Here is a 16,420-nt window from a genome sequence, read left to right as displayed (position 1 = left end):
GTTTTGAAGTTGTATCTATCTAATTTCAAAGTCTGCATTCTTTCTCTTGCACCCCAGTCCCTCTGTTGTCATAAGCCCACCACTGTTTTTGACAGGAGTAACGCAGATACCTATTAAAATGTTCTATGAAGAATGCCATCATTCTTCATAGAGATAGGAGATAGGGTCCCAAAAGACAACTGACTAGCAATTATTTATTTTCCCGTAGGGGCTGAGGTCAGGGTCTCAAATCATCTGAATAACAGGAGAAGCTTCTGGAATAGGCCTAGTTGGAGAAATTATTTCTATATGCACAGGAATAATAGGAAGGAGGGAGAATCAACTGGTCCTACCACTTTTTATATAGTACTTTGACTATTAAAGCAGCACAATCAATGTGGGCTCATTAATAGCAATAACAACAACAATACTTATTATTAGTCTTAATTTTTTACAGATGATAAACAGTCACAGGATGTTTAGTAACTTTCCTTAGTTTATACCCAGGGGTCCAAAACAAGAGAATTCTAACTTTAAAGCCTCAATTCTTTGTACCTTGCAGAAATGCATTTACACATAAAAACAGAAACAAACACTGCTGATCAGGGAAAACTACTGAGATCTCATAATGTTAAGTATTCTATAAAGTGGTGGAGTTTTGCAGGGTGTAAAACTTATAAGAAAACAAATACAGCATTAGTCTCAGGGTCCTGGAAAGGGCTATGCAAGTCAGAGACCTACAGGTTCAGCCCTCTTAATCACAATAAATTTGACTCTAGCTCCACCCTTTCAGAATCAGCACTTCACCTCTGTACCTTTTGAAAAAATACAAGCTGAGAGACTTCTCTTGCACTGAACAATGCAAAAATTTTGCTTAAGTTCACTATTTAGACAGTCAAAGTAATACCTAGGAACTCATGCAACAGTTAAACTTGTTCAGTTATCTACCAGCTCTCTGAAAGTGTCACCTTAATTTATTCACTTGTTTTGTTTTCATTTTATTTTAACTGAACAACAATATATACTTACTTGTTTAAGTGCATTGTATTGTTTTGAGTATTTGTAAACAGTCTCCAACTTTTTTTTTAACCAAGAAAAATTGTGTGTGTGTGCATATGCACATTAAAAAAAGTTTTGTAGATAATTCATCTTCCAAGATTTGCTAGGAATATATATTTCTTAAATTTAAACTTAAGAGACATATTACTAGGGATATTACATGGCAGCAACAGACATTTGATAACACCTTCATTAAATGTTTTCCACAGTAAAAGTACTAACTTTGTTCTATGACTCAGAAGGTTAGTACCCATATGTTTCTATGTGGGAGCATTAACACAGCTGTGATCTCAGGAAGATTTCAGCCCATGTCATAACTGTAATATGCAGAGGTAGAGTGATCTGTTCAGGTTTGCGATTTAGCTACTCCTCTTAATTGCACAAGTGGGAGTGAATCCCATCTTTAGCTTAGCTGATTGTTTGGATCAAGAGATAATGCTTCTCTGGATCCTCATCAAGAACTGGAGCATATAAATCTGTGTGGGTTGAAATGTGTAAACAGAAACTCAGTTGAGAGAAACTAAGTCGATTGGGCTTTACTGGACCCGATGATCTGTGCTGCCCTTTTGTAACCTAACATTCTTCTATTAGGACGGGGAAATAAATAGCTGCTTAGTTGGACCCCCTGCTCTCTATTCAATTTGACAGAATTGCCCTGGGAGAGATGCCATCAGCACAGAGTAAGAGAGAATTCCATGATGGAGACTCACAGTGTTCAATATGCAGTAAAGGGTGGGCCAGAGATGTCCTTCCTAGCAATTACAAGCTCTCCCACACTCCCAGTGATGTTGATGCTTCCGGTAAGTGGTTGGTTTGTATCAAATGCTCACTGTGTAGCTATAACCAGGAATGTTTTCCTTATTGTGGTCTCTATGAGAAAGTGGAGAGACAACTTTTTGGTCTATTGCTAATAATATACTGGAACTTACAGCATGATGTTGGTAAAATTATTTATTTTTATTTCCTACTAACTCTCTGCAAGTATCACCCTAATTTATTTGCTTATATGTTTTATTTTTTACTGAAGAATAACACACACTTACTTGTTGGGTAACTGCATTGTGCTATTTGAGTATTTGTAAGCATTTTCAAATTCTTTTTTAAACCAAAGTGTGTGCATGCATACACACACACACAAAACTCCATCCTTAAATGAACATACTGAAAGGACTTCAAATTAATAAAACAAAATGTTTACTGATTATCAATTATGTGCTTAGGTCAATGTTAAATATTGATGATTTATAATGAATATTTATAAGAAGTAAGAAGTATATAATACTCTCTGAAACACTTCTCTCTCCATGGATTAACCTCTGAACTTTTGAAAGGTTTCTTACCATTTTTTAAGTGTTGGTTACATAGTTCTGCTCTCTGAAGTAAAAGGCAGGGTGTTGCAAGAGTGAGATAAAGTCAGGATGAGTAGAACCAACTTTGCCAAGGAAGTGATTTTTCTTTGCTTTGGCCAAATGTCCTACCTAAAAAGTCCTTGTTTGGTAGGAGGTACAATGTATGAGGCTGGAGACCACTTTATTTTACTCTCATTGAATTAAATTTTTTATTATTTTTGGTTCAAAGTCTTAAAATTTAAGCCATTGTTACTTTTGACCTCATATAGCATCAGAATTTTAAAAGATCTCATGTGTTGTTCTTATAGAACTCATGGAAATGGCTAGAATTATTCTCATACTCTTCTCATAGAGTTCAAATCAGGAGGTGAGAGTTTGATTCTTGCACCTACCAGTGATGATTCTGGTGTCTTGGGCAACTCATTTAACCTCTCTTCAGCTCAGTTGTACCATCTGCAAAATGAGCATTCTTTGTCTAAAATAATGCTGTTCTCTTTTCTTCATGGTCCCTTGTAACTGCAGTCACTTCCATTAGTTCTGAAGGCTAAAAATTGCCAACTGCCTGAGCCAAGACCACACCATAGTTTGCAATGCCCAGTGCAAAATGAAAATACGGAACCCGTTGTTCGAACATAGTACTTCAAGATGGCAGCAGCAGAGTATTAGGGCAAGCATGAGTCCCTGCTGAGAATGGGACCCTGGTTCATACATTCTTCTCGTGGGTCCTGCTAACTTGGTAACAATCTCTTGGGATCAAGATTGTGACTTGATGATACTCTCCAGCAACAAGGCTGGGCATAGCCTCTCATCTTACTTCTTTGTTCTGACCAATGGATAGGAAGCATACTGTAGGGTTCAAAAGCTTGTTCTCTAGAATCATTTATCCCTAAGTTCAAACAACGGCTTTGCTGTTTAGTACCTACGTAATTTTGGGCAAATAAACTCCCAAAGCCCGATTTCCTTATCTTTAGAACCAACTTTCTAGAGTTGTTGCAAGTTATAAATGAGAAAATTCATGCATGACACTGGGAATGATAATAATAATAGCTCTTATTATGAATTGTTGTTGTTGTTTAGTCTCTAAGTAGTGTCTGACACTTGTGATCCCATGGACTGTAGCCCGCCAGGCTCCTCTATCCATGATATTTTCCAGGCAAGGATATTTAAGTGGGTTACTATTTCCTTTTCCACTTATTATGGATATGTTTTATTATCTTTCAGGTCTGAAGTATTCCTTTTGTGTATTTGTTTAGAGTCCTTTACACTTTATATTTCAGACTACGGTTCCTGGGGAAGTTTCTTGGCTACATCATGAAGCTGAACATAAAACAATTTCCACCGTACTGTTTCTTTGTTTCTGATTTGTACTTGCTAATATGATGTTATCCTGCATAATTATTGTAATTTTCCAAAACTTCAGCTCTGCCAGTGATGGAAGGGTGGTAAGATAAAAAGGACATGATAGAAATCTTGACAAGGTTATATTAACACTATGATATATTGATAGAATGTTTTGAGTCACAACAATTGGAGGCATCATAGAGATGATTGTCCATTACTAACACTGCCTAATGCACCAGGGTCCCTGCTGCCCTCCCTGGAGAAAAGCATAAAGCTATTTTTCTTGGGACATGTGACTGCTGATATTTTCCCTGTCAGGTCTTTTAAATCTTTGATCATAATTACCAGAGGTAACACTCAAATGGTTTAATGACTAATGGTAAGGATATATGCAATACCAATCAAAGGTTGCCAGTATACAATCAAAAGGTGCCCTGGGGTTAATATCCAGTGAGGCCATACACATGATGAAAACATCCAGTGAAGTCACAGCAGGTAAGCATCATCACATTGATTACAGTTCTTCTGTGTTCCATTGAGACTTTTTATACCAGTTGCATTTTCAAGAAAGTGCAAAGTTATTTAGGTAGGTTTGGCCTTTTGGGAGTGAAGTCCACTAATCCAATAATTGCTCTTCTGACATTTTAGCATGTACTGTCACCTATAAGAGTTATAACCTAGATGGAAGTATTTTTAATATCACATAGGTCAAGAATTAAATGCAGTACAGATCATAGAAATATAAAGGAGATCTGAGATATTCAAGGACAAGTTGGAAAATACTTTGAACCTGCTGCTGCTGCTGCTGTTGCTAAGTCGCTTCAGTCGTGTCCAGCTCTGTGCGAGCCCATAGACGGCAGCCCGCCTCCCCCGTCCCTGGGATTCCCCAGGCAAGAACACTGGAATGGGTTGCCATTTCCTTCTCCACTTTGAACCTACTTGGTAGCTAAAAATAGCAATCTTTCCTGTATAATGACTAGCATAAACATAATGACTTGAAATGAATGCATTTTAAAGGAGTAACTCTGTTAAATGGTATTGCTTCTCAGGTTACTCTTGGAAACACTGCCCCCCTTCTGAAAAAAAAAAAAAATCTGCAATCTTTTACTAAGTTATACACTTGGTAAATTTTCTGTCACTTAAGGTCTAATTTAAACATTAAAATAAATGAAGATCAAAACTTTACTCATTGGTTCTTTAAGAAAAAAAAAAGTAGATCATGTAGAATCAGAATAATTGTGTTGTAAAAGCATACTGGCAAGAGCATGTCCCCAGTTAAGTTAGTAAGGTAGTAGATTGCTCTTTTCCTACTTACTCATTCCAACAAAGACTGACTCATGCTTCTTTAGATGAAGTTTAAAATTTCCCGTTTCAGACAGCAGTTGCAGCTGAGTATGAAGTTTAACTAGAAGAAAACACAAGGAAATGATAAATGTACCTAGTGCTATTTGCACCTGTGTAAACACGCACTACCCTCTGCATGCCAGCACCGTGTTCCTTCCACTCAAGAGCTTTTCCCTTATACTGCCTGTCCCTATATTTATAGGAAAAGAATTCCAGATTTAGGAGAAAGTCCAGTGAGGTGTGTGTGCATGTGTGTGTGTGTGTGTGTGTGTGTGTGTGTGTGTGTGTGTTGATACAGAAAAAAAATTACAAGAAGAAAGATCTGTTGGGGGGTAGTGGGTACAGCCAGAAGATAGGAGAAATCTATTGGGAAAGAAATTAGCAGGGTGGTTTTTAGAATGTGATTCTTAAAATGTGTCCTACCCCAGAACCACTGCATCCTATCATTTGGCCACTTCCTTAGAAAAGCAAATTCTCAAGTGCAACCCCAGCCCTTCTGTTAATAGATTAGAAGGGCTGATGGGGTGGCTCCAGCAATCTGTTTTGTTTGGTGTTTGTTCAAACCTTTCGTGTCATTCTAGTAGGGTTGCATTTTACAACTACCGGCTTAAATGATAGTGCAGATCTTCTTAGGTGACTGGAGAAGAGGGCTACTCCACAAAGAATTCCAGCACAACCACCTTGTCCCTTTGTTTCTGAGGAGTTATGGTCCTACAGGAGCATAATGTCATAAGGCATCACTCCTGGTTCTTACATGTTTGAGATATTCTCACTATATCCCATTGGGACATCAAGGGTTATTTGCTGCTAAATAATCCTTGGTATAAATTATTCCTTTCTGTATTTTTTCTATAAGAAATTAAAGAGTTAGATTTCTGTCTAAATTGGTTTTCCATTTAAAATGTACTTTACCTTTTTGAGAAATACTTTTTTTATTTAAGTATTTTTCCTCATTTTAATTCGCTTAATTTTGCTGAGGGAGGTGAACTTAGTTTTCCTGTTTTAAAGTTTTGGCTACACTATTTCAAAGTGTTCTAAGGATTTTAGTATTGGGCATTACATTTGGTAAAATCAACCAGAGAATTTTGAGAATCTGCCAGGAAATGAGGTTCAGTATAAAACGCACATATAATTCTGCTTTTCACCAAAACTTTCCATGTAGCTTCACCTGTTAGAGAAAAAAACTGCTATTGCGCCATTTTTTAATGAGATAATTTTTGAATTTGCTTATACACCATGTTTGGGTAAAGTGCCTGCCCGCAGTGCGGGATACCTGGGTTCGATTCCTGGGTCGGGAAGATCCCCTGGAGAAGGAAATGGCAACCCACTCCAGTACCTTACCTGGAAAATCCCATGAACGGAGGAGCCTGGTAGGCTACAGTCTATGGGGTCACAAAGAGTTGGACACGACTGAGCGACTTCACTTCACTTTCGTGTTTGGAAAATATGACTGCTTTTTCCTTTTCTTTCTCCACCTTCCTTTTCTTTGGCTGTGCCACACAATATGTGGGGTCGTAACTGCCCAGGCAGGGATTGGACCTGCTTCCCCTCCGTTGGGAGCATGGAGGGAGTCTTAACCAGTGGACTGGCAGGGAAGGTCCTTCTTTTTATTTTCTTTTCCTTCCTCCCCTATTCTCCTTTTTCCTCTTTAATGTTTTTTCTTTTTTATCAGAAAAGGCTTTTTATTTCCTTAAAAAATAAGTTTTTGAAATAAAATGTCAAGAACTTGAAAGTAATGTACGGCAAAAAAGACAAGTGAGAGGTGAAGGAGGTGTGGTTAACAGATGGACGGCAGGAAGTAAGGTTAAGCAACAGTGGAAACTGTAACTGGAAGGTAGGATAGTCTCAGAATGGAATGTTAGGAACCTTGAGTCTGAGAAGGGATAAATGGCAGCTTGCATTATGGAGTGTATGGGTTAGCTGTAATGTGCATGAGTAATTATGACTGGTCAGCCACTCGCCAGCTATTCGATCTTGTAGGTTACTTATGTTCCATGGCTAAGATTCATTTTTGGACTCTATGAAATCTGATTTAATATACCTGTTTTTCAGTGTTGTCATAGGTCTCAGAGAAAACATATATGTAAAGAAAGCCGAAGCTCATCAATGCTGTGTCTACAGTTAGTACATGCTGATACTTCTACTTGTAATTCATTTGTTTTCATAGTTGCCTGTTACTCCATTGTACTATAACACCACAGTTTATTAATTTATATAGCAAAGGATATTTTGATTGATTCTAGTTTTTTGGTAAATATATAAAGAATATTCTTATGTATTTCTTCTAATGCGCATATGCAAGGTTTACTAGAAACAAATAACTGAAATTAAAATTGCTAGGTACCACCATCCCAGGTGGTGCTACTGGTAAAGAATGCACCTGCAATCCAAAAGGCCCGGGTGGGGAAGATCCCTGGGATAGAAAATGGCACCCCATCTTTGTCTGGGAAATCCCGTGGACAGAGGAGCCTGGCAGACTATCATCTATGGGGCCACAAAGAGTCAGACAGGATTGAGCACGCACACACACACACACACACAGACCATAAGCATCTCTCCTAGATAATACTAGATCGATTTCTAAGTGGCTGTGCTTATTGACACTCCCACTAGGAGTGTATAAAAGTTTGCTGTGCTCCAATAATTAGTGTTTCCAGATTTTAAAACTTTTCCAAATTTCATGGTTGATAATGGTATCTCATGTGGCATCATTTAGCATTTCCCTGATTACTGATAAATTGAGCATATTTTAATATATTTGTTTGATATTAACAAGAGGTGGCAAGAATACACAGAAGAACTACACAAAAAAGATCATAATGACCCAGATAACCACGATGGTGTGATCACTCACTTAGAGCCAGACATACTGGAGTGCGAAGTCAAGTAGGCCTTAGGAACAATCACTACAAAGTTAGTGAAGGTGACGGAATTCCAGCTGAGCTGTTTCAAGTGCTAAAAGATGATGCTATTAAAGTGCTGCACTGAATATGCCAGAAAATTTGGAAAACTCAGAAGTGGCCACAGGACTGGAAAAGGTCAGTTTTCATTTTAATCCCTAAGAAAGACAGTGCCAAAGAATGTTCAAGTTACTGCACAATTGCGCTCATCTCACACACTAGCAAAATAATGCTCAAAATTCTCCAAGCTAGGCTTAACCAGTACTTGAACTGAGAATTTCCAGATGTTCAACCTAGATTTAGAAAAGGTAGAAGAACCAGAGATCAAATTGCCAACATCCATTGGGTCATAGAAAAAGCAAGAGAATTCCAGAAGAAACATCTACTTCTGCTTCATTGACTACGCTAAAGCCTTTGACTCTGTGGATCACAACAAACTGTGAAAAGTTCTTCAAGAGATGGGAATACCAGACCATCTTACCTGCCTCCTGTGAAACCTGCATGCAGGTCAAGAAGCAACAGTTAGAGAAGAAGGTGGCGGAGGAATAGGTGGACATGCAGTACATCTTTCTCCACAGATACAAATAGGAATACACCTTCAGACACAGAAGTGCATGGAGAACACCAGGTGAGAGTGGACAGGAGTACCTGACAAGTGGAAAAGAATATATAGAACCACGCAAAACTTGGTAGGATGAAGGAACTAGGGGGAAAAACAGGAGTGTTAATAGGACTGAACCTGCTCTTGGTGGGTGGGGGAACTGAAGCAGGGGTCCAATCCCCATATTGGGGCAATTGTCTGAGTCAGACAATTTAAGGCTGAGAGTGAAATAGCTGATCTGTGTCAGCCTAAATGGAATGAGAATCAGAGAGTCCTTGCTACAGCCATATGTACCCTGGACAGGAACGCTGGTCCCCTGGAAGGCGCAGTGGCTGGGAGCTGGAGTTAAGGGATTGTGGGGCAATCCCAGGGCGAGGGCTGCTGTTGACTCCAGAGAGATGGATTGAGGGGATGTGAGGGAGGAGATCATGGTGGGAAATGCCTGTGGAGGAAAGCCAGGTAGCCATGGAAGCAAGGCGATGCTGCTGAGTCGTGTGTAGCAGGTAGAACCATCACCATAGCCTCTCTCCCCACACGCCAGCACCGGCAGCTGAACAATAGAGAGGCTGGCCCATCAAACACCTGACGCACTGAACTACAGAGTAGGACCCCACCCAGGGTGCTCCTTTAAGTGATTGATGCGCCAATCTACAGAGTAGCACCCCAGTCAGGGGGCCCCCTCTATGTGCCTGAACAGGCAGAGCTATGGAGAAAGACTGGCCAAAGAGGCCTTCTGATTGCCAGCTGCAAGAGGCTTGAAAAAAGACTCTGATAGGGCCGTCACTCCTGCGGCAGAGGCAGCCAATGTCCCTGCACACTTGGCTTCACCAGGATCCCTGCAAGCCAAGCAGCTGCTCCACCTTCACACTCAACTCTCATTGGGGCAGAGCTGCCGCAGGCAAAAAAAGTCTTGTGTCTATGCACACAGGGTCGCTTCGGTCGTGTCTGACTCTTTGCAACCCTGTGGATTGTGGCCTGCCAGGCTTCTCTTTCAGAGAAGGGGTTGTCCAGGCAAGAATACTGAAGTGTATTGGCCAATAGTGGTTGCCATACCCTTCTAGAGCACTATATTTCCTGCTGTCCTAGCCACCAACCCCCCTGAGTACCTGGTGTTGCCAGAACCCCTGTGACCCAAGCAGCTGCACCACTTCCACACCTGGCCCTCACAGAGACAAACCCAAGTCCTCCAGGGCAGCCTCAGGAGCTAACCCCCAGTGGGTGACCCACATGCAGAGGTGGAAATAAAACCACAGTTGAAACCCAGGGGCAGTGTGGCTAAGGAAGAAGACCCAAAACCTTCCCACCAGCTGTATGAGCTGCAGATTAAACCCACAGGATCAACTAGGCAGACGTTTTGTCTATGGAATATATAAAAGGCCGTTGAGAGCTCCCACAAAAGAAAATGCAGTAGCTCTGATAGCCGTGGACATTGAAGGCAAGACACACAGGAGGAGGACCAGATTAGAATCTGAGCTGCCCCCACAGCAGGTCCAGAGATCAGCACAGTGTTGGAGGGCATCCTAGGGAGGTGAGGTGGACTGTGACTCCCAGCACAGGAAAGGACTCTGACAGCAGTCACTCAAGAAAAACATTTACTATTCTTATTTTTTGAGTTCTTCTGTAGATTCTTTTTGATATTTTTTTATTTTCTGTTTTTTCCCCCCTCTATTGTAATTGTTGATTTTATTGGCACTAAGAAATCCAATTAAGCCTTGGAAAAAAAATTTTTTTTAAGTCACATTTTTATTGTTATAAACCTCTGCTTGTACATTGGGCTTTTGCAGCTGTGGAGGTTTCTGTTTTTAGTTTTCTTTTCTCTTTTAAATTTAAATTTTTAAATCTGTTATTATTTTTTCTGCGTTTATTCCTTTGTTTGCTTTCCCTGCTGTTCTTTTCCTCTTGCAGTTAATCTTTAACATGTATAAATCTTCTTTATCTACCTCTATTTAACTTTGCATATCTATTCTTTCTTTCCTGCTCTCATTTCCTCTCAACAGATTTGTTAGTTTTATTTTTATTGCTTTATTCCCAAATTGGCACCTTGCTTTAGTTTTCTAGTTTGTGCTTTAGTTTTTATTCTGGTAGATAGAATTTTTGATTTCCTTTGTTCGCTGGGTCAATCTATTTGTACTTTATTTTTATTGGACTGTTTTGATTTTGCTTATGGGTGTATATGTATATGTGTGTATTCAGTCACACTGTTTATTGTTATTATAAATCTCTGGCTCTTCCTTTGGCTTTTGCAGTTCTGTGGTGTTTTCTTTTTTTTTCCTCTTTTTCTTTCTTCTGATTTTTCTTCTTTTCTCTTTTTTTATAATTTTAATTTTTAAAAACCTATTATATTTTTTCTACATTTATTCCTTTATTTGCCTTTCATACTGTTCTTTTCCCCTTGCAGTTAATCTTTAATGTATATAAATCTACCTCTATTTAAGTTTGCACATCTATTCTTTCTTTCTTTTCTTTCTTCTCCTTTTCTCTCAACATATTTGTTAGCTTTGTTTTCATTTCTTTATTCCCCACTTGGCACCTTGCTTTAGTTTTGTTTTCCAGTTTGTGTTTTATTTAGTTTTGTTCTTAACTGCTAAATATAATTTTTAATTTCCTTTGTTCACTGGATCAATCTACTCTACTTTATTTTTGTTGAACTGTTTTGACTTTGCTCATGGGTGTATATGTATATCCCAGTATTTTAATTGTTATTTGCCTGATTTAGTAACTGCCACTTATCTGGAGTTCATCATTGGTTTCTCATTTTTGGATATTTGTTTTAATCTCACTTCATGCCATAACAAACCTCTTGTGGAATCTTTGTTCCTGAGCAGATATCAAGCCCTGAGCCTTTGGAGTGGGAGCACTGACTCCAAGACCCTAGACTACCAGAGAACTAACCCTAGGGAGTATCAAATAATGAGAACTCACACGAAGGAAACCACTTGAATACAAGACCTGGTATCACCCAACCACCAGTAGCAGCCTGTGCAGGATGCCTCATCTGAATAACAAATGAAACAAAAATACAAACCCAATCACCAGCAGACAGGAGTACCGCCTCACTCAGCCTTGCCCATCAGAGGAAAAACAAACAAACAATCAAACAAACAAAATCTCAGCACAAATCTCACCCTATACAAAGCTTACAGAAACCACTGGACCAAACTTAGGAGGGCAGAAACCAAAAAGGAGAAAGAATTCAACCTTCTTCAAGGAAAGAATTCAACTTTCTTTGAAGCCTAGGAATAGGAGACCTCAAACAAATAACTTAAAAAAAAAAATAATGAAAAGGCAGAGAAATACTGTACAAATGAAGGAATAAACTGGAAACACAGGAGTCCAAATAAAAGAAGAGGAAATAGGCAAACTATCTGAAAAACAATTCAGAATAATGATAGTAAAGATGATCAAACACCTTGAAAACAAAACGGAGAAAACGCAAGTATCAATTAACAAATTAGAAGAATTAAAGAATAAACACACAAACAGCACAATTACTGAAATGAAAAATACTCTAGAAGGAATCAATAGCAGATTGTCTGAAGCAGAAGAACGAATCAGTGAGGTGGAAGATAAAATGGTAAAAATAACTTCTGAAGAGCTGAATAAAGCAAAAAGAATGAAAAGAACTGAGAACAGTCTCAGAGACCTCTGGGACAATATCAAACACACCAATGTTCAAATTATAGGGGCCCCAGAAGAGGAAGAGAAAAAGAAAGAGTATGAGAAAATTTTTAAGAGCTATAGTTAAAATATTCACAACATGGGAAAGAAAATAGTCAATCAAGTCCAAGAGGCACAGAGTCCCATACAGGATAAACCCAAGGAGAAACATGCCAAGGCACATACTAATCGAACTAACAAATATTAAACACAAAGAATATGAAAAGCAGCAAGGGGAAAGCAATAAGTAACACATAAGGGAAACCCCATATGCTTAACAGCTGATCTTTCAGCAGAAACTCTGCAAACCAGAAAGAAATGACAGGATATATTTAAAGTATTGAAAGGGAAAAATCCACCCAGCAAGGAAAAATGTGCTTGGCAAGGATCTCATTCAAAATTGATGGAGAAATAAACAGCTTTTCAGACAAGCAAAAGTTAAAAGAATTCAGTACCACCAAACCAGCTTTACAGCAAATGTTAAAGGGACTTATATAGTCAAGAAATACAAGAGCAGAAAAAAAGATTTACAAAATCAACCCCAAACAAATAAGAAAATGGAAATAGGAATATATATATATATATATATATATATATATATATATATATATATATATAATCACTTTAAATGTAACTGTATTAAATGCTCCAACCAAAAGACACAGGTTGGCTGAATAGATACAAAAACAAGACCCATATATATGCCATCTACAAGAAACCCACTTCAGACCTCAAGACACATATAGACTGAAAGTGAGAGGATGGAAAAATACTTTCCATGCAAATGGAAGGAAAAGAAAGCTGGAGTAGCAATCTTCATAGCAGACAAAATAGACCTTAAAATAAAGATTACAAGAGAAAAGGAAGGACACTACATAATGATCAAGGGATCAATCCAAGAGGAAGACATAACAATTGTAAATATCTACACAATCAACATAGGAGCACCTCAATACAAAAGAAAAGCATAACAGGCATAAAAGGAGAAATTGACAGTAACACAATAATAGTAGGAGACCTTAACACCCCACTCACACCAATAGACAGATCATCAAAACAGAAAATTAATAAGGAAATGCAAGTCTTAAGTGATACATCAGATGAGGTGGATCTCATTGATATCTTCAGGACATTCCATCCAAATGCAGAAGAATACGCTTTCTTTTCAAGTCCGCATGGAACATTCTCCAGGATAGACCGCATCTTGGGTCACAAATCAAACCTCAGTAAACTTAAGAAAATTGAAATCATATCAAGCATCTTCTCAGACCATAATGCTATGGGACTCGATATCAATTACAAGAAAAAAACTGTATGAAACAACAACACATGGAGATTAAACAACACATTTCTAAATAACCTAACAGGTCACTGAAGAAATCAAAAGGGAAATCAAAAAATTTCTAGAAACAAATGACAATGAAAACACAACAACTCAAACCTATGGGATGTAGCAAAAGCACTTCTAAGAGGGAAGTTTATAACAGTACAATACTACCTCAAGAGAAAAGAAAAACATCGAGTAGACAACCTAACTTTACACCTAAAACAACTGGAAAAAGAAGAACAGAAAGAAAAAAACAAAATTAGTGGAAGGATAGAAATCATCAAGATCGAAGGAGAAATAAATGAAAAAGAAAGGAAAGAAACAATAGTAAAGATTAATAAAACTAAAAGCTGGTTCTTTGAGAAGATAAACAAAATTGACAAATCGTTAGCCAGACTCATCAAGAAAAAACGACAGAAGAATCAAATCAACAACACTAGAAATGAGAAATGAGAGGTTACAAAAGACAACGCAGAAATACAAAAAATTATAACAGACCATTAGAAACAACCATATGGTAATAAAATAGATAAACTGTAGGAAATGGACAGATTCTTAGAAAAGTTCAATCTTCCAAGATTGAACCAAGAAGAAATAGAAATTATGAACAACCCTATTACAAGCACTGAAATTGAAGCTGTGATCAAAAATCTCCCAAAAACAAAAGCCCAGGACTGGATGGCTTCACAGAATTCTATCAAACATTTAGAGACGAGCTAATGCCTATCCTTCTAAAATTCTTTCAAAAAATTGCAGAGGAAGGAACACTGACAAGCCATTTCTACGAGTCCAGCCTCACCTCAATACCAAAAGCAGACGAAAACAACACACACAGAAAAAGAGACGCAGTTGTACAGAACAGAATTTTGGACTGTGTGGGAGAAGGCGAGGGTGGGATGTTTCAAGAGAACAGCATCGAAACATGTATATTATCTAGGGTGAAACAGATCACGAGCCCAGGCTGGATGCATGAGACAAGTGCTCGGGCCTGGTGCACTGGGAAGACCCAGAGGGATCGGGTAGAGAGTGAGGTGGGAGGGGGGATTGGGATGGGGAATACATGTAAATCCATGGCTGATTCATGTCAATGTATGACAAAAACCACTGCAATATTGTAATTAGCCTCCAACTAATAAAAATAAATGGGGAAAAAAAAAAGCAACACACAAAAAAGAAAACTACAGGTGAATATCACTGATGAATATAGATGCAAAAATCCTCAACAAACTTTTAGCAAACAGAATTCAGCAACACTTCAGAAAGCTCGTACACCATGATCAAGGTGGGTTTATTCCAGGAATGCAAGGATTCTTCAATATATGCAAATCAATCAATGTGATACACTGTATTAACAAGTTGGAAGATAAAAACCATATGATCATCTCAATAGATGCAGGAAGAGCCTTTGACAAAATTCAGGACCCATTTATGATTGCTGCTAAGTCACTTCAGTCGTGTCCAACTCTGTGTGACCCCATGGACGTCAGACCACCAGGCTGCCCCATCCGTGGGATTCTCCAGGCAAGAATACTGGAGTGGGTTGCCATTTCCGCCTCCAATGCATGAAAGTGGAAAGTGAAAGTGAAGTTGCTCAGTCGTGTCCGACTCTTAGCGACCCCATGGACCGCAGCCCACCAGGCTCCTCCATCCATGGAATTTTCCAGGCAAGAGTACTAGAGTGGGGGTGCCATTGCCTTCTCCCCATTTATGATTAAAACTCTTCAAAAAATGGGCATAGAAGGAACCTACCTCAACATAGTAAAGACCATATATGATAAGCCTACAGCAAACATTATTCTCAATGTTGAAAAACTGAAAGCATTCCCCTTAAGATCAGGAATAAGATTAGGGTGTCCACTTTTGCCATTATTATTCAACATAGTTCTGGAAGGCCTAGCTACAGCAAACAGTGGTGAAAAATAAATAAAAGGAATCCAGATCAGAAAAGAAGAAATAAAGTTCTCACTGTTTGCAGATGATATGATACTGTACATAGAAAACCCTAAAGATAGTATCAGAAAGTTACTAGAGCTAATCAATTAATTTAGCAAAGTTGAAGGGTACAAAATCAATAAGAAATCACTTGCATTTCTATATACTAACAATGAAAAATCAGAGAAATCAAGGAATTAATCCCATTCACCATTGAAACAAAAAGAATTAAATATCTAGGAATAAGCCTACCTAAGGAGACAAAAGAACTGGACACAGAAAAGTATAAGTCACTAATGAAAGAAATCAAAGATGACATAAACAGATGGAGAGATATTCCATTTCCCTGGGTAGGAAGAATCAATATTGTGAAAATGACTATACTACCAAACACAATCTACAGATTCAATGCACTCCTTATCAAATTATCATTGGCATTTTTCACAGAACTAGATCAAAAAAGTTCACAATTCATATGGAAATACAAAAGACCCCAAATCACCAAAGCAGTCTTCAGAAAGAAGAATGGAGCTGGAGGAATCAGCCTTCCTGACTGCAGATTTTACTACAAAGCTACAGTCATCAAGACAGCATGGTACTGGCAAAAAACAGAATTATAGGCCAATGGACAAGATAGAAAGCCAGGAAATAAACCCATGCACCTGTGGGTGCCTTATTTATGACAAAGGAGTCAAGAATATACAATGGGGCAAAGACAGCCTCTTCAATAAATGGTGCTGGGAAAACTGAACAGCTACATGTAAAAGAATGAAATTAGAACGCTTCCTAACACCATACACAAAGATAAACTCAGAATGGATTAAAGACCTAAATGTAAGGCCAAAAACTATAAAACTCTTAGAGGAAAACATAGGCAGAACACCTGATGACGTAAATCAAAGCAAGATCCTCTATGACCCACTTCCTAGAG

This window comes from Dama dama, chromosome 18 (assembly GCF_033118175.1).
Source record: "Dama dama isolate Ldn47 chromosome 18, ASM3311817v1, whole genome shotgun sequence".
NCBI lineage: Eukaryota > Metazoa > Chordata > Mammalia > Artiodactyla > Cervidae > Dama > Dama dama.
Note: the sequence above shows the minus strand (reverse complement) of the source record.